This window comes from Piliocolobus tephrosceles, chromosome 5 (assembly GCF_002776525.5).
Source record: "Piliocolobus tephrosceles isolate RC106 chromosome 5, ASM277652v3, whole genome shotgun sequence".
Taxonomy (NCBI): domain Eukaryota; kingdom Metazoa; phylum Chordata; class Mammalia; order Primates; family Cercopithecidae; genus Piliocolobus; species Piliocolobus tephrosceles.
In genome coordinates this window covers 142,141,669-142,167,516 of record NC_045438.1, presented here as the reverse complement: position 1 = coordinate 142,167,516, position 25,848 = coordinate 142,141,669, and the positions used below count along the sequence as shown (strand labels likewise).

At 42.3% G+C, this 25,848-nt stretch overlaps 2 non-coding genes and 1 pseudogene across 3 annotated transcripts; all 3 read right to left on the bottom strand.

The window, feature by feature from the left end:
* Positions 1-1,849: 1,849 nt before the first annotated feature.
* Positions 1,850-1,921, bottom strand: TRNAM-CAU. The gene has a single exon. It is a non-coding gene; the product is annotated as a tRNA-Met (tRNA).
* A 1,074-nt stretch (positions 1,922-2,995) lies between these two features.
* On the bottom strand, positions 2,996-3,067 carry TRNAW-CCA. Its single transcript has one exon. It is a non-coding gene; the product is annotated as a tRNA-Trp (tRNA).
* An 8,233-nt stretch (positions 3,068-11,300) lies between these two features.
* Positions 11,301-12,174, bottom strand: LOC111541058 (annotated as a pseudogene). Its single transcript, XR_002731186.1, has one exon. The product of XR_002731186.1 is annotated as a 60S ribosomal protein L6 pseudogene (transcript).
* Between the last annotated feature and the right edge of the window lie 13,674 nt (positions 12,175-25,848).

Here is a 25,848-nt window from a genome sequence, read left to right as displayed (position 1 = left end):
TTTTTTTTTTTTTTTTTTTTTTTTTTTTTTTTTTTTTTGAGATGTATCACTGCATCGCCCAGGTTACAGAGCAGTGGCGTGATCTCAGCTCACCGGAACCTCTGCTTCCTGGGTTCAAGCGACTCTCCTATCCTTAGCCTCCAGAGTAGCTGGGATTACAGGCGTGCACCACGACACCCAGCTAATTATTTTTGTATTTTTAAAAGAGGGGGTTTCGCCATGTTGGCCAGGCTGGTCTGGAACTCCTGACCTCAAGTGATCAGCCCGGCTCGCCCTCCCAAAGTGCTAGATTACAGGTGTGAAGCACCACGTCCGTCCGGGAAAACCTTGTGTCATTCTGTGAAAGTTATGATTGATAATTCACAAACAGAAAATTTCTAGATAGCAAACAATTTTGGGTTCTTTTCTATCATTTTTATATACACATAATTACAAGAATCATTTAAAACAAAAATCAACAGTCTCTTCTCTGCTCCCTGTCCTCCAGCAATTTTTAAAGCTATTGAAACATATTCCTGATTTGCATTATAGAAAACACCCAAAGAACATTCTCATCTTACCACATATGCGCCTGAACTTGAAGTTTGTTGATTCCTTCCAAGTATTGTTGGCAGGACATTAGCTCAGCTATTAAATTCCTGGTAAAGCGAGAGGTACAATATGTGACATCTAATAACATGTACAATGTTTAAGAAAACTTTGGCGCCTGTAGTCGTGGCTGAGTGGTTAAGCTTACTTTTTAAACATTTTATTTAAATGGCTTATTTTAAAATTATTTACCTACATATCTCTAAATAATATGTTTGTATGGCCCTTTTGTTGACTTTATATAAAAGGAGTAACTGGTTCATTTTCTTCTTCACACCCTAGGACCCCCAACACACACATGCTCCCTTTCTATGTCTTCTCATATGGTTATAGCACAATACATGATACTTTAATATTTGTAGCTTAAAATATGATAACTTTATAAAAATAGTTCAGCAGGTGAGCAAATAAATACATTGTTAAGTTTTCCTTTCCTCGTAATTTTTATTTTTCCCTAGCATTAGAACATAATTGTCTTTTCTTGTTGTTTACTGCTTAAGCTTCTAGGCATTTATCATTAATTCAACCCCATGCATTTCGTCAGTTGTCTAAACATCTCTCCAAAGGTTCAGAAGCTTTGCACAGTCTGTAGATTTCATCCTACTTTAAACATGTCTCCTTATGCATCTGTATTAGTTTGAGTAAACAAAAAAATAAGAAGAGGAAAAGTGTCTCCTACAGCCTGCTCAAATCTGGACATGTCACTGTATGTCACATATTGTACCTCTCATTTTACTAGGCATTTAATAACAGGTGGGTTTGTGTCCTACCAAAAAAACTCGAAAGGAATAGCTGAAACTACATCTGAAGTTTGCTGTAAATGTTAGTGTTTGTAATTATGCAAAACGGTTTAGAGCTTTAGCTTTGCTCTACCATTTACTAGCTGCATGACTTTGGGCAAGTTAACCTCTCTGCAAACCCCAACTTGCAGACAAACCCCAATTTGTCTCATTTGTAAAGTAAGAGTAATAGCGTGTATTTACTTCGTATAATTGCGAAGAATAAATGATTCAGAACTTGGAATAGTGCATGATAATCTATTAAGCGCTCAAACAATAAAAGCTAAAACTACTGCTTTTGTTGTTATTTTTAATCTATTTAGGATAGGAATGTATTGCAGCCAGAGATGCAGATCTCTGAGAGAGATGCAAGTCAAGGTAAGTTCCCTTACGGTGTCATGAAAACTATATCAGTTTACTATTCCTATGAGGTAGATGTATTTTGGAAGGGGGAAAAACAAATCCACAAAGAATAAGCTCTTTAGCAGAGAATGGTTTCGATCCATCGACCTCTGGATTATGGGCCCAGCACGCTTCCGCTGCGCCACTCTGCTACCCTAGGAAGTGGTCTCATAATTAATAATCACCTTTTTTCTAGTGTGTCAAGTTTCCAAATGGCAAAATTATGTTTTCTCTTCTTTTTTTTTTTTTTTTTTTCCAAGACCAGAAATCTGTTCGTAATATGGCTATAGGCTTAGACTACTACTAAGAAAACAGTAAATAAGAAATAGGAAAAAGGTTATTTTGGGTACACTTCTCCGGTGTAACATCTGTCACTATGTATTGTGTGAATGTGTACAGTAAATACATAACAGACCGTCTGCTAATATTTCAAATGTCATGTTTTAAAGTCACTGTAAGTTATAGAAATTTAAACACTTCTGAAGAAATAAACGTACTTTCCCTTTTTTCCGTGTTGTAATTTGCTAATTCATAATCTGTAGGGGGTCTGGAGCCACATGTGGGGAAAAAAACGGCACATTCATGCACATTTTCAGATACTACTATTAGGGAGTTCACGGAATATCTAGCCTTCTCTGATGTAATGGTTCATTCCCTGTAAGAATTTGGGAAAGTAACTGCATTCAGGTTTTCTGCCTCTGGAAATCAAGTGACTTCTTCCGTGATTTGCAGGGAGGGTTGAGGAAATCGTAGAGATCCAAGGAAATTCTATGGAATCGCTTTAGCCTGGAAGAGCTGATCCAAATATGAAGCAGGTAAGCTTAGATCAACCACTCAAACCAGACTAGGTCTCTGCGAAGATCTGCTAAGCTTCCGAGGGTTGGAGAGACAGATATGGATGAAAAGATAAGGCCGCCGGCGTGGGAGTGAGAATGGAGTCCAGGAGAGTTTAACAATAGGGATGAGTTGCTGAAGAGTATAATTCAGAAAGTTTGCAATAAAAGAGTGAAAACGTCTCTATAAACCCAGAAATAAGCCCCAAAATACCGTAACATATTCCTGTGTATATCTGCCTATTAAAAAAAGAGAATGGGGGCGTTTTGAGGAGGCTAAAGTAATTGAGTATACAAGTGCCTAGGAGAAGCAGGCAAAGCAACTTTTTCCCCCTGTAATATGTAATGTACTCCCCGCCATACAGTTATCTGAGCCAGGGAGCTAAAAACCGTTGACCCCGACGTGATTTGAACACGCAACCTTCTGATCTGGAGTCAGACGCGCTACCGTTGCGCCACGAGGCCTCCGGGAACCTGCTTTTTATTTACCTGTCATTCTGATTCATGAAAATAATTTTGGTACTGGTGAAGACCAGGTAGCTATTAACAGACACAAAATAATGCCTAGCTGCTTCCCTCTCGGTATAATTGCTGTCCACCCAATCACTGATTTTCTCTGCCTCCGAATTGCTTCATTTTCACCTTTTCTTGTTTATATTTCATTCCGTTTCTTACCTAGTTTTCTCCGTATATTCCAAATATGGAAGTTTTGGGAGTTTCGTTGTTTTTATCTTTTTAGAAATACATTCTGTTGAAGGTCAGTCGCTTTGGAATGGGGTTGTAGAGAGGAGGTAGTGAAGAGAGAATAACGAGGATCCTTCCTCCCCCGACTCATTAAGGAACGCTAATCAAGGTGAGTTTTAAATTAGTTTCCAAAGTTGACTGCAGGTCACAACCAGTGTTTCCGTTAACGAATTCACGCGAGGGCTGGCAGGTTGTTTGTGCTGCATCTTTTCTGCATCTTTTCTGCCTCCCTGTAGCCTCCGTTCTCAGCTGATGAGAAAGTTGATTTCATACACTGACAATTCTTCAGAATCAGATCACTGGATCTGAAACTGACCCTAAAAAGAACAAGAAATCCTGTCATCATGAGTGAGTGGGTTATTCTGGCATTGTGTTTTGTTTGGCTGTTTAAAGAGTCTGCCTTGGGTAACCAGAGACCGCAATTTTCTAAAGTCAGCGGGGTTTGTCTGGGGACCTCGAATTTACATATAGACGATCTCCGCAAAAAATGCAGGCGCCGCTTTGAACTCTTAGGAAAAGATATTCCAAACAGTGGTCCACTGCTATAAAACACGCATCTTTCACTGAAAATTAAGGTCCCCCCCGCGCCGCCCCGCCCCACCGTTTCCCCCCACCTTGCTATGGACTAGAGAAAGGTTTCCCTTTCTTAATTCTGAAAAATCCGTCCAAAGCCCAAAGGCTCCAGCTGGCAATTAAGGACCATAAACACTGAATTGAAGAAGTTTGTGTTTGACCTGTAGATATCATAGTAGCTTTGGTAGGTTGTGTGCTGTTATTCGACTGTTAACAAGCTAAGGTAGTCATTCTACGGATTCGTGGAAAGAGATTGGGGGCTTGGGTGAGGGGTGCGTTGGGAATCAGAAGCAGTGGGCGACGAAATGAACGGGCGTTTCAGAATATAAATAACCGAGGGCTTAGGAGGATCTGCAGCAGCTTACAGAATGAAAGGATATTCCAGATTTGGTGTTGCCAGAGAATCCAGTGTGATCTGCTGTTGACTGAAAGTTGAAATACATACTTTTCTCATCTATAAAATTGTGATAACAATAATATCCACCTCACAGGATTGTTGTGAGTTTATTTACATAATGTGCGCTAAAAGAGTTTATACATGCTTAGAACAATGCTTGGCACATCAATTGCTCTCAATAAATGTTGGTATCACTCTAAAGTTTGGTGAAATTCTTACCTTTTTTTTTGTTTGTTTGTGTTTGTTTGTTTTGTTTTGTTTTCAGAGACAGGGCCTCTCTCTCTTTCTCTGTTACCATGCAGTGGCTCCAACACAGCTCACTGAAGCCTCAACCTCCAGGGTTCAAGCCATTCTCTTGCCTCAGGTTTCCTAGTAGATGGGACTACAGGGCCACTACTCACAGCTAAAGTTTGGTGACATTCTTAAATGCATTTGCTCACACCACCAGCCTCATTCAGCATAGAGCATAGTAAAATTTACACTTATCATTTCTTGATTTCTTCCATAAATTTACATTTTGGTGTTAGCAAACAATTAAACACATTTGATCATTTTAGTTGTTAGAATTTTTCTGTAATGAGGATAAAAAAAAGTAAAAATGGTCATCATCCCAGGTTTCAGCTAAAATTGGACAAGACATTGACAGCATCCAGCTGTGGAGAAACCTGGAAATGAACACCGATTTAGATCAGCGACTGGAATGAAAAACTCAGTGAAATACTTTAACTTATAGAAGTTTATTCACTCATTTTAATTGGTATTTAATGGTGATTCACAGCACAGCAGATTTCTGTCTGGTTATTTATAATGCATTGTTTCTAACATAGCAGCTAATCTGGGCCCAGCATGGTGGCTCACTCCTATAATCCCAGCACTTTGGGGTGCCAAGGCGGGTGGATCACTTGAGGTCAGGAGTTCAAGACCAGACAGGGCAACATGATAAAACCCCACCTCTACTAAAAAATTCAAAAATTAGCCAGGTGTGCCTGTGAGCCCAGCTACTTGGGTGGCTGGCTGAGGCACAAGAATCACTTGAGCCCATGAGGTGGAGATTGCAGTAAGCCAAGATCGTGCAACTGCACTCCAGTCTGGGTGACAGAGCGAGATCCTGTAAAAAAAAAAAAAAAAAAAAAAAATTATGAAGGTCTGTTTCTTTTCCCATCAGAAACACAGCTAATCTACATTTCCCATCCTCCCTTGTACTTAGATGTGGCCATGTGGCTGAGATACGGACAATGAAATGTGGGAAGAAGTCTTGGTTTAGGAAAACTTCTCATGAGTGTTCCTTTCTCTTTCTGTTGGTCAAATGCTGAAAATCCAGTGGAGAACTCCATGATCCTAGAGCCAAAGCCACTCAATGATCTCTTGGTGATTGCTGGTAAGACCAACCAGAAAACCTGCATTAGATGTTGCCTGAGGGAAAAAAGGCATTTATTGAGTTTAAAAACTGAGACTTATAGTTATAGCTGTGTTATAGCAACTCCATTATATAATAACACAAGTGTTATAGCTAATGGTATCACTAGCTGCTATTCATAACTAATATAACAATGCTTTATTTCCCCTTGCTCATTTGTCTCCCATGTTTTAGTGTATAAACTAATCTCATAATTACAGTCTTCTCATAAAACACCATGTAATAAGGTAACTAGAATCATTAACATGTACATGATAAATATATGGCAGAAAATACAATTTTCCAAAATTCTAAAAATCATTATCTCATTTAATAATGCACCATTGTTTTGTAAATTAATTAGGATATCTTCTGCACTTTACTTTCTCACCCTAAAAAACCAAGCTGAGCAGATATATATAAATAGATAATACTCTGTAGTAAACGCAATACAAGGCTCAGTGTGGTGGCTCACACCTGTAATCCAAGCACTTTGGAACGCCAAGGCACACAGATCCCTTGAGCCCAGGAGTTTGAGAACAGCCTGGGCAACATGGCAAAACTCCACCTTTACAAAAAATACAAATATTAGTAGGGCATGGTGGTGCACACCTGTAGTTCTAGCTACTCAGGAGGCTGAGGTAGAAGGATTGCTTGAATCCAGGAGGTCGAGATTGCAGTGAGCCAAAATCGTGCCACTGTACTCTAACCTGGGTGACCAAGTAAGACCCTGTCTCAAAAAAAGAAAGAAAGAAAGAAAGCTGGGTGTGGTGGCTCACACCTATAATGCCAGCACTTTGGGAGACTGAGGTGGGCGGATCATGAGGTCAGGAAATTGAGACCACCCTGGCTAACACGGCGAAATCCCATCTCTACCAAAAATACAAAAAAAAAAAAAAAAAATTAGCCGGGTGTGGTGGCACGTGCCTGTAATCCCAGCTACTCGGGAGGCTGAGGCAGGAGAATCGCTTGAACCTGGGAGGCAGAGGTTGCAGTGAGCTGAGATCTGGCCACTGCACTCCAGCCTGGGTGACAGAGTGAGACTCCGTCTCAAAAAAAAAAAAAGAGTAAACGCAATACTACCTTAAAAAGGTTATATTAATGTGGACTTCATTCCAGGTATAATCTTATTTTAGCTTGACTCAGATTTCTTCCCACTCTCATCAAAGTAAATATATTTTTAAATTTATTTTTTAAGAAATTAGTAAATTTCAATCCTACATTTGTTTTTTGTTGAACTCCTTACTGTCTTGGTCATTCCCAGATGGGTATACTGGTAAATGTTTAACAACCAGCTCTTGAGGGAAAGATGCTATCTTAGCAAGTAGTGCTTGCAAATTCTCTCACCATGACTGATTCAAACTACAGATACAGAGTCACTGAATGTTACGTTGGGAAGAGATGTGCATAGTTGGCTCCTGTGAGCCAGTACAAGGGGCTCTATTGTACCACCAAGGTCTAGTCTATAGTTTTCTCAACAGTAATGACACTTAGAATAAACTAAGTGTCTTAGCCTGTTTGTGTTGCTATAAAGGAATAACTGAGGCTGGGTAATCTTAAAGCAAAGAGGTGTATTTGGCTCGTGGTTCTGCAGAATGTACAAGAAGTATGGTACCAGCATCTGCTTCTGATGAGGGCCCCAGGAAGCTTCCACTCATGGTGGAAGGTGAAGGGAAGCCAGTATGTGGAGATGGCATAGTGAGACAGAGAAAATGCAAGAAAAGGAGACGCCAGGCTCTTTTTAACAACCAGTGCTGTGAGAACGAAGAGTCAGAACTCACTCCCTCCAGTGAGAATAGCACCAAACTATTCATGAAGCACCTGCCTCCATGACCCAAACACCTCCCCCAAGGCCCTGCCTCCAACATCAGGATCACATTTCAGCATGAGACTTGGTGGGGTCTAACAAACCACATCCAAACCATAGCACTGATGTTTATTAAGCATTTATTACGTGCCAACAATATTTCTCTGAATTTTTATATGCTTACATATAATATATTCCATCTTTACAATAAGCCTGTGAGGTTGGTGCTGAAAACATAAAAAATTGCCCAACATGTAGAAACTAAAAGCTAGGGCAATTGAACATACACAATTCTGACACACAAAAAAATTGTTTTTGTTTATGTTGTTGCACCGTATAAACAATGATCACACAAGGCCGTTGTGTTACCTGAGGTGGAACAAGATGAAGACAAGATCACTCCATAATTACATATGACACAGGAAAGAAATAAGGACACTCTACACCCATAAAAAAAAATAAATACCCCTTTTCCAGGATAGTAGAGTGACTATGATTTCTTACCAGTGACATCCCCAGCCCCACTTTAATTCTTCTCCTGCCTCCTAAATAGAAATTCAAAAAAGTGACTCACACTCAGTTACTGAACTGTTCCACCTCCTGACCACACCCAGTCCAGAGCTGGTATTTGATTCCCTTACACTCTCCCTAGAATAGTAAGCTTCTCCCACCCCTCCCCCCTTACCTAGATGCCTTACTATTCCACCAGTGTTCATTCTCTCTTGCTGTAGCAAGTTTAATAAACCTAGCTTTGTTTGACCACAAGTGTGTTCCTAGAGGTCTTTGGTCAGCAGACTTTAATAGTGTCAGTAGTTTCATTTTACAGAAGAGAAAATTAAAGTTTAAACTGAAGAGTTAGGGAGCCTGTTGTTTGAGATAAGATTTCATACAAGAGATCACTTTACCTTCCTGCAAGGAGCAGATGATCTAGGCTGAACTTATAAGACATCGTCACAAAGAGCAAAATGAACTGGCTACCAAGATAAGGATTCACAGATGGGTAACCCAGAGATTAAAATAGCCACAACAAGAAGCTATTATCACCCCTAAGGATGGAGGGGCAGCGGGAAGAGGCCATGTTAGAGCCCAGAGTGGGAGGTAGAAGGGTGACAGTGGTCCACAGGAAATGACCCATCAGGAGCGAGAATTCCAAGGGGAGAATCTCAGACCTTGAAATGGATGCAGCTATTGCAGGCAATGCTGCAGGAAGCAGAAAGAAAGAATATCCTGGCCTCAGAGTTCCTCTTGTATTCCAACCTTTTGTCGTTCTCCCATTGGCTAACCCTACCCAGAAGCCAGAAGGTGAGGATGCTCAGAGCAGAGGAAGGATGGAGAATGAATCTGACAACAAAAAGCCAACTTGATTTACAAGACAACTTGATCGACACCTCCCAATTATGATCAAAGTATTAAATCTACTGAAAATGTTTTAATGCAGACGGTAGCATGCCTATAATCCCTGCACTTCAGGAGGCCAAGGCGGGTGGATAACTTGAGGTCAGGAGTTCAAGACCAACCTGGCCAACATGGTAAAACCCCATCTCTACTAAAAATACAAAAATTAGCCAGACATGGTGGCATGCACCTATAGTCCCAGCTACTCAGGAGGCTGAGGCACAAGAATCACTTGAACCCAGGAGGTGGAGGCTACAATGAGCCAAGATCGTGCCATTGCTCTGCATCCTGGGTAACAGAGGGAGACTCCATCTCAAAATAATAATAATAATAATAATAATAATAATAATAATAATAAATTGATAATAACAAAAATGTTTTAATGAATGTATAAATGAGTCTTCTCATTAGAGTTTGCTCTTTGAACTAATTCCTTCTAATATGCAGATTCTAATCATAAGAACTCCAGTATAACACAGGGTTATATTTAATATGTATTTATAGAAGTGCCTAAGTTTTATAGCATAAAATCAGGGGGAACAACAAATTACAAATATTCCATTTTAAAAAGTTTTCTTTTCTTTTCTTTTCTTTTCTCGCTCTGTTGCCCAGGCTGGAGTGCAGTGGCACAATCTTGGCTCACTGCAGCCTCCACCTCGTGGGTTCAAGCAATTCTTCCGCCTCAGCCTCCTGAGTAGCTGGGATTACAGGTGAACGCCACCTCGCCAAGCTAATTTTTGTATTTTTAGTAAAGACGGGGTTTCACCATGTTGGCCAGGCTGGTCTTAAACTCCTGACCTAAGTGATCCACCCATCTCAGCCTCCCAAAGTGCTAGGATTACAGGCATGAGCCACAGCGCCCGGCCAAAAAGTTTTCTTTTCTAAGACATAATTATCAAGTATATAAAACATTCCATATCCCAAGTATAAAAACAGTAGTAATTCACTTATGAAAGAGTGGCATTTTAACAGTAGGACAGTTTGATGGTTTAGTAATAGGATTTTTGTTGGTTTATATTCAATATAAAGCACTTTAACAAAAAAAAACCAGGCCATGATAAGCTAAAGGTCAGTTCCTTCACTAGATTTCCTTTCTTTGAGCAAAAAACTTTTAAAAACTTTTTTTGTAGAGTTCAAAAACCAGGCCTCAGAAAACATCTCAAATATCCAACAGTCATTAGGGTAGATCAAGGGTCAGGAAACATGCCTGCAGGCCAGATGTGGCCTACTACCTGTTTTGGTACTGCCTACAGCTGTTTTTACATTTTTAGATGGCTGAATATAAATTAAAAGCAGAATAATCATCTGTGCCACATCCGTTATATGAAATTCCAATTTCATCGCCCATAGATAAGGTTTTACCGGGACATAGCCATGTCCATTCATCTATGGCTGCACTACAAGAGCAGTTACGAAAGACATGGGAGGACCTGCAAATCCAAAAATGTAGCAGAAAATATAAAGAAAAAAAGAGTTCAGGCCTCTGCACCAGAGGAAGGTGTTTTCTTGCAGACAGAGGCAGCTGTTCCCCTTGGCATCAGATGCATCTCCAGAATTTCTTTCTTATTCTGGTGTTAGCACAGGTGTCAGTAAGCAGAAAGATTCAGAAACTTCCAACACATACTGTTGCCCAAGGTCACAGCCTGTGGGAGACCTGAACTTGGGGTGTCCCCTAGTTCCAGCTGACTCCTCTGCTTGTCATCTTCACTCCCTCTGCTCAGTTTCCCAGCTGTGATGAGGCCCAGCTGGAGCTCTGTGCTTGAGCTCCACAGTCCCCAGTGTATCCTTGTAATAGTACGATACATTCCTTTTTTCTTCTCCTTAATTGAGTTTGAGTTGCATTGTTAGAAACAAAGTATTAGGATATGAAAACTCAACTTTTGTGTATGTGTATATTTATGTTACTTTAGAAAAAACATTCTTTCCATTTTGCAGGGAGGGTAGGTCAGTCAGCAGAAAAGTAAACTGGCTCTTTTGTGGTTCTAGATCAGTGATCCATCCATCCATTCATTTATTCATTCAACAAATATTTATTGTTGGCCTAATGTGTGCGAAGCACTTTTCTAGACCCAAGGGATACTACAGTTAACAAACAAATGAAAACAAACAAATTCCTCTGGTGGATGTTACTATGCCTGGATATGATCCTAGAGACAATCGTAGCCATCTTGTGACCATGAAGGGAGCTAAGCTGATGCATTACATTAACCTTGCAAAATGTAAAGATGGAAAGAACCTGGGTCTTTAATGAGGATACATTGGAATTGCCCTCTGTGTTGTCAGGGTTAAAATGCAAACAATCGAACGCACTTCAGATTGTTTAAACAGGAAAAGTTCTTTTTTCTTTTTTTTTGTAGTTAGCTATTTAATGAGGTTCTTAAGACATTTAGAACACCAATTTGTGAGGATAAATTCCATTCTTCAGGGAAAGCACAGATCTCAGGTAGCCCTGGAGCTGAGGAACAGCTTTGATTTTTGGTAAAATTTGTGAGTCCACAGCTTTCTGATCAATCTTGCGCTGCTCTGTAATCTTGTATTTCTATTTTTCTGTGTCGAAGATCTCACCTTCCTGGTGTCTGGGCTTCCGCAGCTTCTTCTTCTTGAAGTAAGCATCAGTAAGACGTTTTGGGATTTTTACATTGCTGATATCGATTTTGATTGAGGCGGCAATGACAAATTTCTGGTGTGTTCTTCGTAGAGGAACTCGATTGAGGACCAGAGGTCCAGTCACAAGTAACAAGCCACTAGCCAGCTGCTTCAGGAAAACCACCCTCTTGCCCCTGTGGCGTCCAGTGAGGATGATCAGAATGGTCCCGGGGGTAATGCTGGCTTGCAGTTTTCTCACGTGCTGACTGAAGGGTTTTTTGCCGTGACTCAACAGCTTTCGAGGCACATCTTCAGTAGGATAATATCTAGGCATTTTGCGAAGTTTAGCCACCCGGGTACCGCCGTTCTTGTCACTACCAACTGTTTAGTAAGAGTTGCAAGAACCTTCTCCTTCTTTTTCTTTTCAGCCTTGGATTTAGCAGCTGAGTACTTCCTCTTCTACATGGCCTTTCTGGAATACATGGCAGATCAGGAATACCTGCCAATTCCTCTGACAAGGACAGGGTTGCGGCTGCAATGGGGCTTCCCCTTCTTGGACTTCTTAGCCTTGAGGTTACCCTTTTTCACCTTGCCACCAGCATCAGCCTTCTTGGCTTCAGGTTTCTTCTCTTTAGTATCTGGCTTCTCAACTTTTTCACCCGCCATCTTGCAAGATCAGGAAAAGATTTTTTACAAGAAATTTTGTAACATTTCTATGTTGAGCCTTCGGATTGACTTCCAATGCCACATTGCAGAACTGGATCACTGAGGGAGCTGCTGGCTCCTCTAAAATCACTACAGTGTCACCACCATGGACTACAGCATCACTGCCACAACCAAGAAAACCACCACCATCAGAAAACTCCTGCCTGCTGCCAGCTCCAGAACCATGCAGCACCTGCATCAACACCAGTAAAACAGCTGCCTTATGGCCTGCCTCTCAAGTCTTAAAAATCCATTATGGGTCACTGGAGACTCTGCTAACAACAGTACACAGGAGAACCAAACAACAGTTGAAACTGCAGAAATGCAGTCCTCGCCTCATTTCTATCCTCCAAATTCCATGTGACTACATCTGATTTGCTAGATATAGTTTGTTTAAGCTACATTTTTCTTCCAAATCATGACTGCCTGAGAACCTGAGAGATGTAGTTTTTTGTTTTCCTGCCTCTACAATACAGAAAAGATCACCAGGAGGAGGGAGAATGACTGTGGCATGCCACCTTACTAGAGTCTCTCCATGTCCTACCTGAGAATGTCTTATGAATTGAGAAAACTCTTCTTTATTGTTTAAGCCAATAAATCAATCTGACACTCCAGGGTATGAATTCAGTTCATACCAGAATTTAGGCCTTCTGAGCCCCATCCCTGTTCTCCCACACCTACCACTCCTCACTAACTTTGGTTTTCATACCCCTCCCTTCTCTCATGTGTGGTAGTCACAATATTCAACTAAAGAACTCAGAGATGAGACTTTCCAGAGAAGAGGGTATCACAACCAAGTTAAATCTATAGAGGTCTTCCTTAACAGACAACTGAAGCAGAACTTCTGGGATCTGGTGAATTCAGCAAGAAACACTGGACTGACTTAGTTTCTTTCTCCATGGGTGAAGATAGGAAGACAAGTTTCTCAGACAGTAAAGGGAGATGCTTTAAGAAAGAAACTAACAAGACCTTCTCCATCTGGTGAACTATCCTTGACAATACCCTTATTTTGGGTTCCTTCCTAGTTACTCTTCCAAAGAAAATGACTTTCCCATTTCCATCCCCAAGTAACTAAAATGTCTAGATTTCCTGTAGAAACAATGGCATACTTCAGCAACTACCATATGCTGATCATTGTTTAGGAATGCACAAAATAAATCATTCTTGTAGAAGATGTTTATTTTCAGTCTTTAAATGAAGTCTCTCTTAATAACAGGCTCAATTCAAAATCATCTTCTAGTTTTTAAAAATTTATAGATACGTGCACTTTCGGAACATGTTTTCTAAAAGGGCCTGAACCACCTTTTTATGGATTCAGTTTTGTGTCCCCCAAAATTCATATGTTGAAATCATAATCTTAGTACCTCAGAATGTAACCTTATTTGGATATAGCTTTGGGAGGACCCAAGGCAGAGCTGTAGGGTATAGGGGAAGCTGTGAATGCTTCCTGCTTCCTCTGGGTGTGAATGTGGCTGACGGGTTCAGAGGCTGAGGATACCTCTCCAGGATGTTGAGGAAAGAAGCCAGGATTTTAGTGGTTCTGAAATCAGAAACCAGGGCACAAGAACACAGAGGGAGATACCCTAGTGGACAGACGACCAGGGAGGGCCAGCAATTATTTTCCATGCGTGGACACAGCAGCGGTTTTCTCTTCATGTCCAAACTGAGATACCATCTGAGGAAAAGGAGGAGCCCAAAATTAATTAGTAAAGCCCTGAATTGACTAGGATGAAGACCATTGACTCAGGAGTAGCCTGGTTTGACTAAGTTGAAGGATATGCCATTAAGCGGGAAGGGGCTGAGGATGGAAACAAAGCTCAGTTTGTATTCATATAAACGTACAGGCACACGCCATCACGCCCGGCTAATTTTTGTATTTATACTGGTCAGGCTGGTCTTGAACTCCCGAGCTCGTGATCAGCCCACCTCGGCCTCCCAAAATGCTGGGATTACAGGCGTGAGCCACCACGCCTGTCAACGTTTCTAGGAGCAAAACATGTGCATTTCAGCTTTTGAGGTTCCCTGCTGTGCACAGCCCTCAGCTTGCCATCTATAGGCCGCTGCATTGGCAGGGGTTGAGAGGGTGAGACTTTCTCGGGCCCACGGCACATGCAGTGATGCATATCGGCCACAAGGGGACAGCGAAGCCTAGAGATAGAGAGAGAGACAACTGAGAAATGAGGTCGAAGAGGCGGGAGGAGGGAAAAAGCTGGGGAGGGAGGAGACGGGATGGGCAAGCAGGGATGGAGAGGAACAGAGAGAGGGGAGGAGATGACAGAGTGAGGGAACGAGGAGGAGACGAGGAGGACTTGTGGGGGGAAAGAGGAGAGAGCAGAGAAAAAGTGAGGAGTGGAGGAGGGAGAGGAGAGAGGGAGGAGGGGGAAGGAGGAGAAGGATGGAGTAGGAGGGAGAGAAAGAGGAATGAGAAGTGAAAGGAGCAGGGGAGAAGGGGAAGCAAATTACTGAAGGGGAAAAGCAGTTCTCTGGACAGCAGTTAGTGACAGTTGTAGGGTACTTTACAATTTACAGTGTGTCGCAGATACTGGCTCATGTTTCCCTCACAGTAATAGCCCAATTAAGCAGTAATTGCTGTCCACGTATTAATTTCAATCTGAAATGTTATTTTTAACAAAACATACGTTATATATGACAAAATAAAGAGAAATATTGGAGCAAGTGTACAGATTAATGAACATTTATTACATTTTAGTTTAGTTTTGAGACAGAGTTTCACTCTTGTTGCCCAGGCTGAAGTGCAATGGCGCTATCTTGGTTCACTGAAACCTCCGCCTCCCCGGTGCAAGCGATTCTCGCGCCTCAGGCTCCTAAGTAGCTGGGATTACAAACATGCGCCACCAACCCTGGCTAATTTTTTATATTTTTAGTAAAGACAGGGTTTCACCATGTTGGCCAGATTGGTCTTGAACTCCTGGCCTCAAATAGTCCAGCCCAAAGTGCTGGAATTACAGGCATGAGCCACCAAGCCCGGCCTTGTTTTTTGACACAGGGTCTCAAAAACCAAGCCTCTGTTGCCCAGGCTGGAATGCAGTGACACAATCACAGCTCACTGAAGTTCCAAACTGCAGGGCTCAAGTGATCTTCCCACCTCAGCCTCCATAGTAACTGGGACTATAGGCATGAGCCACCATGCTCAGCTAAATTTTTTTTTTTTTTTTTTTTTTTTTACTTTTCGTAGGCAGGGTCTTCCCAGGCTGGTCTTAAACTTCTGGGCTTAAGCGATCCTCCCATCTCAGACTCACAAACTGCTGGGATTACAGGTATGAGCTACATTTCACAGTCTTTTTAAATGCATTTCTATTTCTATTAACATGAGAATGTTAATTCTCATGTCTCTGAATAGTGTGTCACCAAAAAGCATTCTGTCTAAGCATGTCAGAGCTCAACCACAGAGGCAAAGGGACAGAGCAGTATGCAAAACTCAACGGAAGTGCATTCTCAAGGAGTTGGCATGCTAATGGTACAGAAGGAAAAGTAACATATATAATGTCAGATGATGACTTAAATGTTATGGAGAAAAATTAAGCATAGGCATGGAAGAAGGATAAAAAGGGGCAGGGGAGAGGGAAGTGGTTAGGGAGGGTTTTAAGCTGCCTCCTCATCTACCAAATGGGAATAATAGCCCCTACCTGCAGGCAACACACCCTCTTTCATCATCCTTGGACTCCTCTCAGGGAGTCAGCTGGGACAGTACCCAGGGTGAGTCATCTTACCTCTCCCCTCCGGCAGGTCTCCAATAGGGAAGGAGGGATGGTTACTGTACATGTTCCCTTCACAATTTCAGATCTTTATAACTGGAAGCCTCATTCTAAATGACTAGAAAGAGATCCTGAGGGGCTTCAAAACCTCATTTAGGGTATTTTCAGACCCATGACCCCAACTAGGCAGGTATCCAATCCCTTTTGAACATTGTTCTCACCTCTCAGCAGGAAAAAAACAAAAACAAAAACAAAAAAATGGAAAACCCAAAGCTCTGTTCTCAAAAAGGCTAGCGAGGAAGTGGATGGAGCCCACAGGGACAAGGCAAGCCATCCTTTTAAAAGACCAAGGAATGAGGCTGCATCAGACCTTGGTTGCCTTTGGGACCCTGAGACAGGGACAGGAAGGGCACGACTCACTCCCTGTAGAATGTTAGGATTAAAAAAATTGAGACCACAGGAAATAAATCTACTAACTGAAGTTAGCTAAAGGAGAGTAATAAAGGACCCCAGGAGAGACAATCTATCTTCATAGTGAGATTTGAGGGAATGTCTTCCTATCTACACCAGCACTGACCCCAATTCATTCAAAGGGGGCAGAAGGGGTGGCTGTCTTAATAATCCCATTTCATATCTCACCGTGCCCCTGATATTAGAAAAAAGTTACAAAAACTATAACTAGACAGAGCCAACAATTCTCTCCCACACGCTGGTGGAGCTTGCCTTCTGGGTGTTCAACAACAGAGATGCAGAGGCTGATACCAAAGAGGACAAGAGGGCCAAGAAGACAGCCAGTATTTTGGCTCTCACCCTCCTGAATCAGTAGGAAACCCAGATGGGGCCCACCAAGAAAAGGCCCTGCAACTCCCCTAAAGTCACTGGGAACCCTGACTAGGGAGATCTCGGAGGCTAGGCTCTAAGCAGTGTGCCAGATGCAAAGGAAGAGGGTCACTGGAAAGGGGAATGTCTCCAGTGAAATCAGTGGAAGTTGCAAGAGTGGCAAGACTTACCCTGCCCAGGCAGATGGTGCAAGTAGCCGAGCAAGGCTGCTGAAAGGAGCCAGGAGGCTCCTCACACGGCCCTGCAAGTCTCCCTGGAGGAGCCCCAGCTGACCTTAACAGTAAGAGGGGAGAAAATCTTAGTTGAAACAGGGGCTGTCCACTCAGTCTTGAATACCCAGCAAGGAAGTTTATGCAAAAATAAATGCACTATTGTGGGAGTAGAAGGGAAATCACAGAACAAATTCTTTATGGAACCATTAGAATGTGATTTAGATGGGTCAGTGATGTCACATGCTTTCCTCTTTGCCTGAGTGTCCTGTTTCACTATTAGGATAAGACTTGTTGTACAAGCTGAGGGTAACCATATACTTAAAAGGAAAGGAATTGAAAATTGAAATTCTTGAAAATAGGGGCCATCTATAGGCCCTGGCCTTCCTACCTCCTGAGAAGGGCAGGTCAGCCAGAGGACCTGACTTACCTGAGATGGATCCTCAAGTATGGACAACTCAGGAAGTTGGAAGGGCCAGGACTAGCCCCTTGTGATTATCAAGCTGAAACCAGGATGTCCCTACCCAAATGAGAGGCAATACCCCTTGAACCAGGAGGAACTTTAGGAATTAAGCCTGTCATAGACAATTTATTTAAGCAAGACCTACTCAAGCTTTGTCAATCCCCTTACAATACTCCCATCTTCCTTGTTAAGAAGACAAATTGAAAATACTGACTAGTACAAAGTTTTAGGGCAATTAATAAGGTCACAGAAGACATATACCCAGTGGTTCCTAAACCTTACACCCTGCTGTCTACGCTGCCCCCTAATTAGACACGGTACTCAGTCCTATGTCTAAAAAATGCCTTTTTCTGTATCCTGCAGATCAGACTCTCAGCTCCTCTTTGCTTTTGAGTGGCAGGATTCCCAGACAGGCAAAAAACAGCAGCTAAGATTAACTGTAACACAGCCCGAGGGCTCAAGAAGTCACCCACAATATTTGGAGAGGCCTTAGACAGAGTTCTGGAGGACCTGACCTTGGAACAGGGAACCCTCCTCCAGGACATGGACTACATTCTTATTTCCAGCCCCTCCAAACAAACTTCACATCAGAATACCATGCTAGTCCTCAAATTCTTAGCAGAAAGGGAAATTATAAGGTCTCCCAGGGAAAAGCACAGATTTCTCAGCAGCAGGTTACCTATTTGGGGTCCCTCCTAGAAGGAGAACAACGTTTGTCCCAAGACAGATGGGAGGTAATATGCCAACTATAAGCACCAAGGACCCAGAAGCAACGCTGAGGGTTCCTGGGAATGGCCTGGTTCTGCCACCTCTGCACTCCTGATTTTGGCCTCATTGCCCACCCTTTGTATAAACAATCAAAAGGAAAGGACTTGGGCCTTTTTAAATGGATAGTAGAATGCAATCAAGCAGTCCAAGAGGTTAAGACCCAACTTATGACGGCCCCAGCATCAGCCCTAACAGCTGTAAGCAAACCCTTCCATCCTTATGTCCATGAGAGGAGAAGGAATATCCCTAAGGACATTAGACGCTAGCCCCTCTGCCTCAGGTGGTGGTCTACTTTTCTAAGCAATTGGACCTGGTTGCTAAAAGCAAACCATCTTGCCTCGGGTCAGTGGCAGCTACAGCCCTCCTCCTGAAGGAGACAGAGAAGCTAACCTTTGGGCAGCCCTTAACTATCTGGACTCCTCACCATACCCAAACTCTCATTAAAAAAAAGGGGGAGGCAGAATGGCTATCCCCGAGGCAGGACCCTCCAGTTATAAGTAATGCTTATTGACAACCCCCCAAAATTTTAAAGGTGTGTAATAATTAGAACCCTACCACCCTATTTCCATCTAAGGATGGGCATTTATTCTACAACTGTCTAGAAGTGATGGAAGAAGTATAGTCCAGTAGACCAGCCCATTGAAAATGCAGAAACCGAATGGTTGACTGAAGAGAATAACTGTATGCAAGGGGGACAGAGGAGGACAGGTTATGCTATTGTCTGTCTCACCAAAGTTATAGAGGCCCATGTCCTCCCGACTGGATGCTCTCAAGTTCTCAAAAAGCAGAACTTACTGCATTAACCTGGCTGCTGGAGATGGGGAAGGAAAAATTTCAGTGTATGTACAAATTCCAAGTATGCCTACTCTATGCTACACACATGGAGCTATTTGGAAGGAAAGGGGCATGTTAACATCTGATAACAAACAGGTCAGAATGGTGCTGTCATTTTTAAAGCTATTGGACTTTAAATAAGAGAACCAGCCCATAGGAGAACAAGCCCAGGTGGTGATTGTTCACTGCAGGTGCCACCAAAAGCGGGAGCACAAATACAATCATTAATGATTATTTTTCATGGCATGTCCTCAAATTTTGACCCCAGGATGCATGGGACCCTGAAAAAGAACTGGAGTCCATAGGGTTACATGCCTCCCACTTCCATGCCTGGTTACAAGGGCTTACCACTGCAACAGCTGTTCTTTCTCTTTTTCCTTCCTTCCTTCCTTCCTTCCTTCCTTCCTTCCTTCCTTCCTTCCTTCCTTTCTTTTTCATTCTTTCTTTTCCTGTTTCTCTTCTCTTTTTCTCCTCTCTCTTTTTCTTTCATAAAATAGAGATGGAGTCTTACTATGTTGCCCAGGCTGATCTTGAACTGCTGAGCTCAAGTGATCCTCCTGCCTCGGCCTCCCAAAGTGCTGGGATTACAAGCATGAGCCACCACATCTGACCTGCAATGTCTTTAAAAGGAACTGGAAACCTTTGGTTATGTGGCATAAACCTCTTTATTGCTATCTCTCAGTGTTAGAAGGGAGTTTGCATCAATACATCTCATCTAGGGTCCTCAGGGAAAGTATTTAACCTTAGGGTATTCCTTTCTACTGCTTTAAATATCACAAGATCCAAGGCTGTGGAGAAAGGAACCTATATGATCCAGACCAACTCCGCTTTGGGCCCTTAGCTACCTCTAATCTAATTATTAGTAGAAGTGGTATAGGGCACTCCCTATAACAAAGCATTTTCTGGTGTCTAGGAGTAAGTGACCTAGAGACATCCATTAAAAACATCTCAATCCATATTCAACAACCACAGAAAGCTAGAGTCAATACTCTGGATGCTCAACAGACAGACTTGAACTCCCTACTTCAATGCTAAAAAAACAAATGACTCTAGATGTACTCACAGCAGAGGCAGGGACACATGTACCATGTGAAGAGAGGAATATTGCTTCTATATAAATACCTCTGGCCAAGTTGAAGAAAACTTAGAAATCTGTTATTAAAATATAGCCATACTGGACAAGACAAAGGGAGACCCCTCTTCACCCATCCTAGGCAGGATAGCTAATGATTAATGAGGGTGGCTGGGACCATGACGAAGCCCCATTGTCTCAGTAATTGTCACAGCAGTAACCATTTTAATTTTGGGTCCCTGACTTCTGAACTCTGACACCAAGTTTGTTGCAAAAAGCCCAAAAGCCGTAAACCTTCCAATGTTGGGCTACTCAGGGGTACAAACAGCTAAGCCTATAGCCAGGAGAGAATCAAACCTATCTGAAAATGACAGGGAAGAGTTTCACTCCTTTAACAGGATGCTTACCTACGCCCAAACTCAGCATAAAGAAGCTACAGAAAATAGACTTTGCCCTTCAGCACCCCTGAAGAATGAGGCATGAACATTTAAAAAGGGAATTTGTTGCCCTTGCAATGCCTGCAAGACTTAGCTGGACCCCTATTCTGCTTTTGTTGCCCAATGCAAGGTGTATGTGATATACCTAAATTCCTGTTCAGCTTAACTCTGCTTATTTTTAGGAAACAGGATGTCTGTGATCATGGATTTCTTCTTAGGCAGCTTATTCATCCCCTGAAGAACCCCTAGCTTCATTCTAATCCAATTTCCGTGCTAAATGACATTCACACGTGCACCATGACTGTTGACAATCACCATGACAATGACTGGAAGAGACCGAAAAAGGACAAAAAAGAAGAGGTTCCTTGATTCCAAGAAAATCTTCATCCCTTCCCAAGAAAAAGCAGGAATATTCCTTCCCTTGCTCTTAATGCCCAGCCCCTTTGCTCAGTAAGATACAGTACATCTGTGACTTCCCAGTTGTCAGGGGTTGGAAAGTTATTTGCAAGCTATACTCCCACTTCTCCAACTCCATGGTCATTAGACAAAGCCTGCACTGCTTGACACTTGGTTTTGTGTATTGGTTTCTAGACACCACACAGAAAAGAGGCCCTTTAGGGGTAACTGGGACCCCCAGTAACAATATAGTAGAAAGGAAGACTAAAGTCTGTCCAGAAACCTGAAGAGATTTTTGTCAAAAACCATTGTCCACTCTGCGGGCCCAACAGACTTTGTCCCACACCACTGTATGTTTTTCAAACACATTGGATTCTCCCTAGAAATTATTTATTGCCCCTCAACAGAATTCCTCTTCATCCTGCTTCCATAACCTGTTTTGCTAGGATCCTAGCCCCCACTCTTTCTGTAACCTCAAGATGATATACAAGCTTCTATACTCATTGAGGGGTTGAGTCTTCATTCTGAAGCCTCCTGTATATACACATTAAGTAAATTTGTATGCCTTTTCTGCAACTAATTTGCCTTTTGTGAGTTGCTTTTTCAGTGAAACTTCAGAGGGCCAAAAGAAAAGCCTTGGTCCCCACACTCACAAATAGCAAGTGGCATAACTCCTTCCAACATTACTTTCATAAAGTCAAAATGTTTTTCTTCATGAAGTATTTGTTTTATAATATTTATAGTCTGAGAAATAGTTCACTATTTTCTCTATTATCGTGCACAACAGAGCAGTTATGAACAGAAACTTCAGCATGAGACAGATCTGGCTTTAAATATCAGCAATCTGTTCATCTCTAAGTGACCTGGGCTGGATACTTAATTTCTCTGAGCTTCATCTGTGGGATAAGTGTAACCCAGGATCCCCAGGTCACTGCAGAAAAAGTACCCATTTGTAACTGTTGCACTCTGAGTTTTTGTTGTTTCAAAAAGTTTCCAGGAGCAACCCCAGCCCCTGCAAAACAAAAACCAATTGGATCCAGAGATGCCTGAGTTGGAGATGAACTTTTTTTTATTTGAACTTTCCACATTACCATACTAAAACCAAGACGGAAGCCTAGTCGTCATTTTCTGCATATGTGATATATCAAGAAACATGATCAAGGGCTGCACCTGCCCTGACTTTATCCCACTTTTATATACAATGACTCAGCTGAACAGCACAATAAAGGTCCCTCTTTCACCTTTGTTCCAGGAGGCACTGCTTTGGGAACTACTCCAATGTTCTCTTTACTTGTTGCAAGTAATCAAATACATTTGTTAAATCCTCCCTGGTTGCAGTCATTGGACTGACACCTGCCAAGCGATGGAACCTATCGCTTGGGTAATGTAAGCTCAGCACTAACTATTTAACAGTGACCTTCTGAGGATTAAATGAGATCATGCATATATAAAACACAAGTATAGTGACTGTAAAAAAGCCAGTACTTAGCAGTTGATAAAAATTAGTTTCATTCTCATCCCCTACACCACTGTCTGTTACCTGCATTAAATTGCAATGATCTGCCTGTATTAAGGCCCTCATGTGAACAAACCAATTATAAAAATACATTTTTGAGACAATTGGGGAAATTTGTATAAGACTGGGTTTAGACGATTTGAAGAAAATGCAGTATTAATTTTACTAAACATGATAAAAGCACTGTAGTTATGAAAAAAAGTTTACTAGAGATTCATTCTAAAATGCTTATGTGTGAGGCTGGGCAGAATGGCTCACACCTTTAATCTCAATGTTTCTGGAGGCCGAGGCAGAGGCCTCTTGAGGCCAGGAGTTCAAGACAAGCCTGGGCAAGACCCAGTCTCTACAAAATAAAAATAAAAATTAGCCGGGTTGGTGGTGTGCCTGTAGTCCCAACTACTTCGGAGGCCGAGACAGGAAGATTGCTTGAGCCCAAGAGTTCGGGGCTGCAGTAAGCTATGATTCTGCAACTGTACTACAGCCTGGGTGACAGACAGAGCAAGACCCTGTCACAAAAACATACAACACACACACACACACACACACACACACACACATGCACAGAAAATGCTTAGGGGTGAAAATGTATGGCATGTGGGAAGAAAAGGGAGGTTAAAGAGACAGAACACTTTCCATCTGGCAAAATGTTAAAAGTTGCTGAAGTTGTGAATGGGCATACGAGGGCTTCTTAGGTTTTTTTGTTTGTTTGTTTTGCTTATTTATTTTTCTTTTTGTATAAGGGCTTCTTGATACTGTATTCTTTTATTTTTTTAATTTGTTATTTATTTATTTATTTATTTATTTATTTATTTATTTATTTATTTATTTTGAGATGGAGTCTCACTTTGTCACCCAGGCTGGAGTGCAGTGGCACAATCTTGGCTCACTACAACCTCTGCCTCTCAGGCTCAAGCAGTTTTCCTGCCTCAGCCTCCCAAGTAACTAAGATTACAGGTGCACGCCACCACGCCGGGCTAATTTTTGTAGTTTTAGTAGAGACAGGGTTTCACCATGTTGGCTGGGCTGGTCTCGAACTCCTGAGCTCAGGTGATCAGCCTACCTCTGCCTCCCAAAGTGTTGGGATTACAGGTGTGAGCCACTGTGCCACTGAGCCTGGCAATTTTTTTTTTTTTTTTTTTTTTTTTTGAGATGGAGTCTGGCTCTGTTGCCGAAGCTGGAGTATAGTGGCACAACTCGGCTCACTGCAACCTCCACCTCCCGGTTCAAGCAATTCTCCCTGCCTCAGCCTCCTGAGTAGCTGGGATTACAGGCGCCCAACACCAAGCCCAGCCAGTTTTTTTGTATTTTTAGTAGAGACGGGATTCACTATGTTGGCCAGGCTGGTCTTGAACTCCTGACCTCAGGTGATCCGCCTGCCTTGGCCTCCCAAAGTGCTGGGATTACAGGAATGAGACACTGCGCCAGGTCTGGCCTTTTTTTTTTTTTTTTTTTTAAGACAGAGTCTAGCTCTGTTGCACAGGCTGGAGTGTAGTGATGCCATCTGGCCTCACTGCAACCTCTGCCTCCCAAGTAGTGAGATTACAGGCATGCGCCATCATGCCTAGCTAATTTTTGTATTTTTGGTAGAGATGGGGTTTCACCATGTTAGCCAGGCTGGTCTGGAACTCTTGACCTCAGGTGATCCATCCACCTCAGCCTCCCAAAGTGCTAAGATTACAAGCATGAGCCACCGCGCTTGGCCTTATACTATATTCTCTACTTCTGTGTTTCTTGAAAATTTCCAAAATATAAAGTTTTAAAATAGAATTCTAAAATGACATGATAACGCTCCTAGTACATTGTTGAACCATAAAAAGACAGGTCACAGGCCGGGCGTGGTGGCTCACGCCTGTAATCCCAGCACTTTGGGAGGTCGAGGCGGGAGGATCATGAGGTCAGGAGATCGAGACCACGCTGAACACGGTGAAACCCCGTCTCTACCGAAAATACAAAAAATTAACCGGGCATGGTGGTGGGCGCCTGTAATCCCAGCTACTCGGGAGGCTGAGGCAGGAGAATGGCGTGAACCCAGGAGGCAGAGCTTGCAGTGAGCCAAGACCGCGCCACTGCACTCCAGCCTGGGTGACAGAGACTCCGTCTCAAAAAAAAAAATTAAGACAGGTCACAAAGTATTAAGAATCCATTTAGGATAAAAGTACATCATTCACGAATCCATTCCACAAGTATTTACCAAATGCCTACTATGTGTCAGGCACTGTTCAAAAACAACGGTGTTCAGGCTGGGTGCAGTGGCTCACCTCTGTAATCCTAACACTCTGGGAGGCCCAGGTGGGAGGATCACTTGAGCCCAGGCATTTGAGACCAGCTTGGGCAGCATAGTGGGACCCTGTCTCTACAGAAAAAAAAAAAAAGGAAAAAAAAAAAAAAAAAGCCAGGGGTGGTGGCGCATGCCTGTAGTCCCAGCTTACTCAGGAAGCTGAGGCAGGAGGATCGCTTGAGCACAGGAGGTCAAGGCTACAGTGAGCTGTGATGGAGCCACAACATTGCAGCCTGGGCAACAGAAGAAGACGCTATTTCAAAAAAAAGTATTGGGGGCTGAGGGAGAAAGAGGATTGTTCTGCAGAAATGTCAGTCTCAGCTCCCAGGATGGTAATTTTCAACTGACAGGAAAAGTTAGAGCACTTCTAAAAGCTCATGCATCCATCAAATGTGGAATGTCTTTAAACTCCATTTCTGTCTGTTTCAAAAATAGACTGTACCTGAGGCCAATTTGTGGAATTTGAGAAGTTTGATTTCACGATATCCAGTCTCCTCTTGGTACTCAGTTTCACATACCCAGGACTTGCTGACTTTTTAACACTATCCCTTATCAGATAAACTCTGCAAGGCAAGGCCCTTATCTGTTTCACATTTGCATACTTGAAGTAATGAAGATCATGCCTGAAAGATAAGGTGTAGATGACCAAACCGTTGGTTGCATAAGGAGAGAGAGAAAGAGAGAGAAGGAGAGAGGAAGAAATTATCATTATTGTTTACCTTTTACTTAAAAATTCATTTGCTCTAACTCATTTTACATTGCATCTGAGGTCTTTCATTTCTAATTGTGGAATAAAAGGCTATCTCCCTCATTAAATAGACTTCAGGCAATAACAAGCAGGTTAGAAACATATTTTAGGGTATAAGGGAGTCTCCTCTATCCTAAACCATGCCCTAAAGTTAATAATGATTTTTAACATTTTCTCTGGGGTGCGGAGAGCAATATCTGTTTCTCTTCATGTCCTTCCCCACCTTCACAGTCAGCAAGATGTTTAAGCTGTTCTGATCCACAAAATGGGGAACCTCAGACCTAGCTAATAGAGTCCTCCCTCTGATCAGTGGCAAGGAGTAGCCATTATCATTTTTTTTTTTTTTTTTTTTTTTTTTTTTTTTTT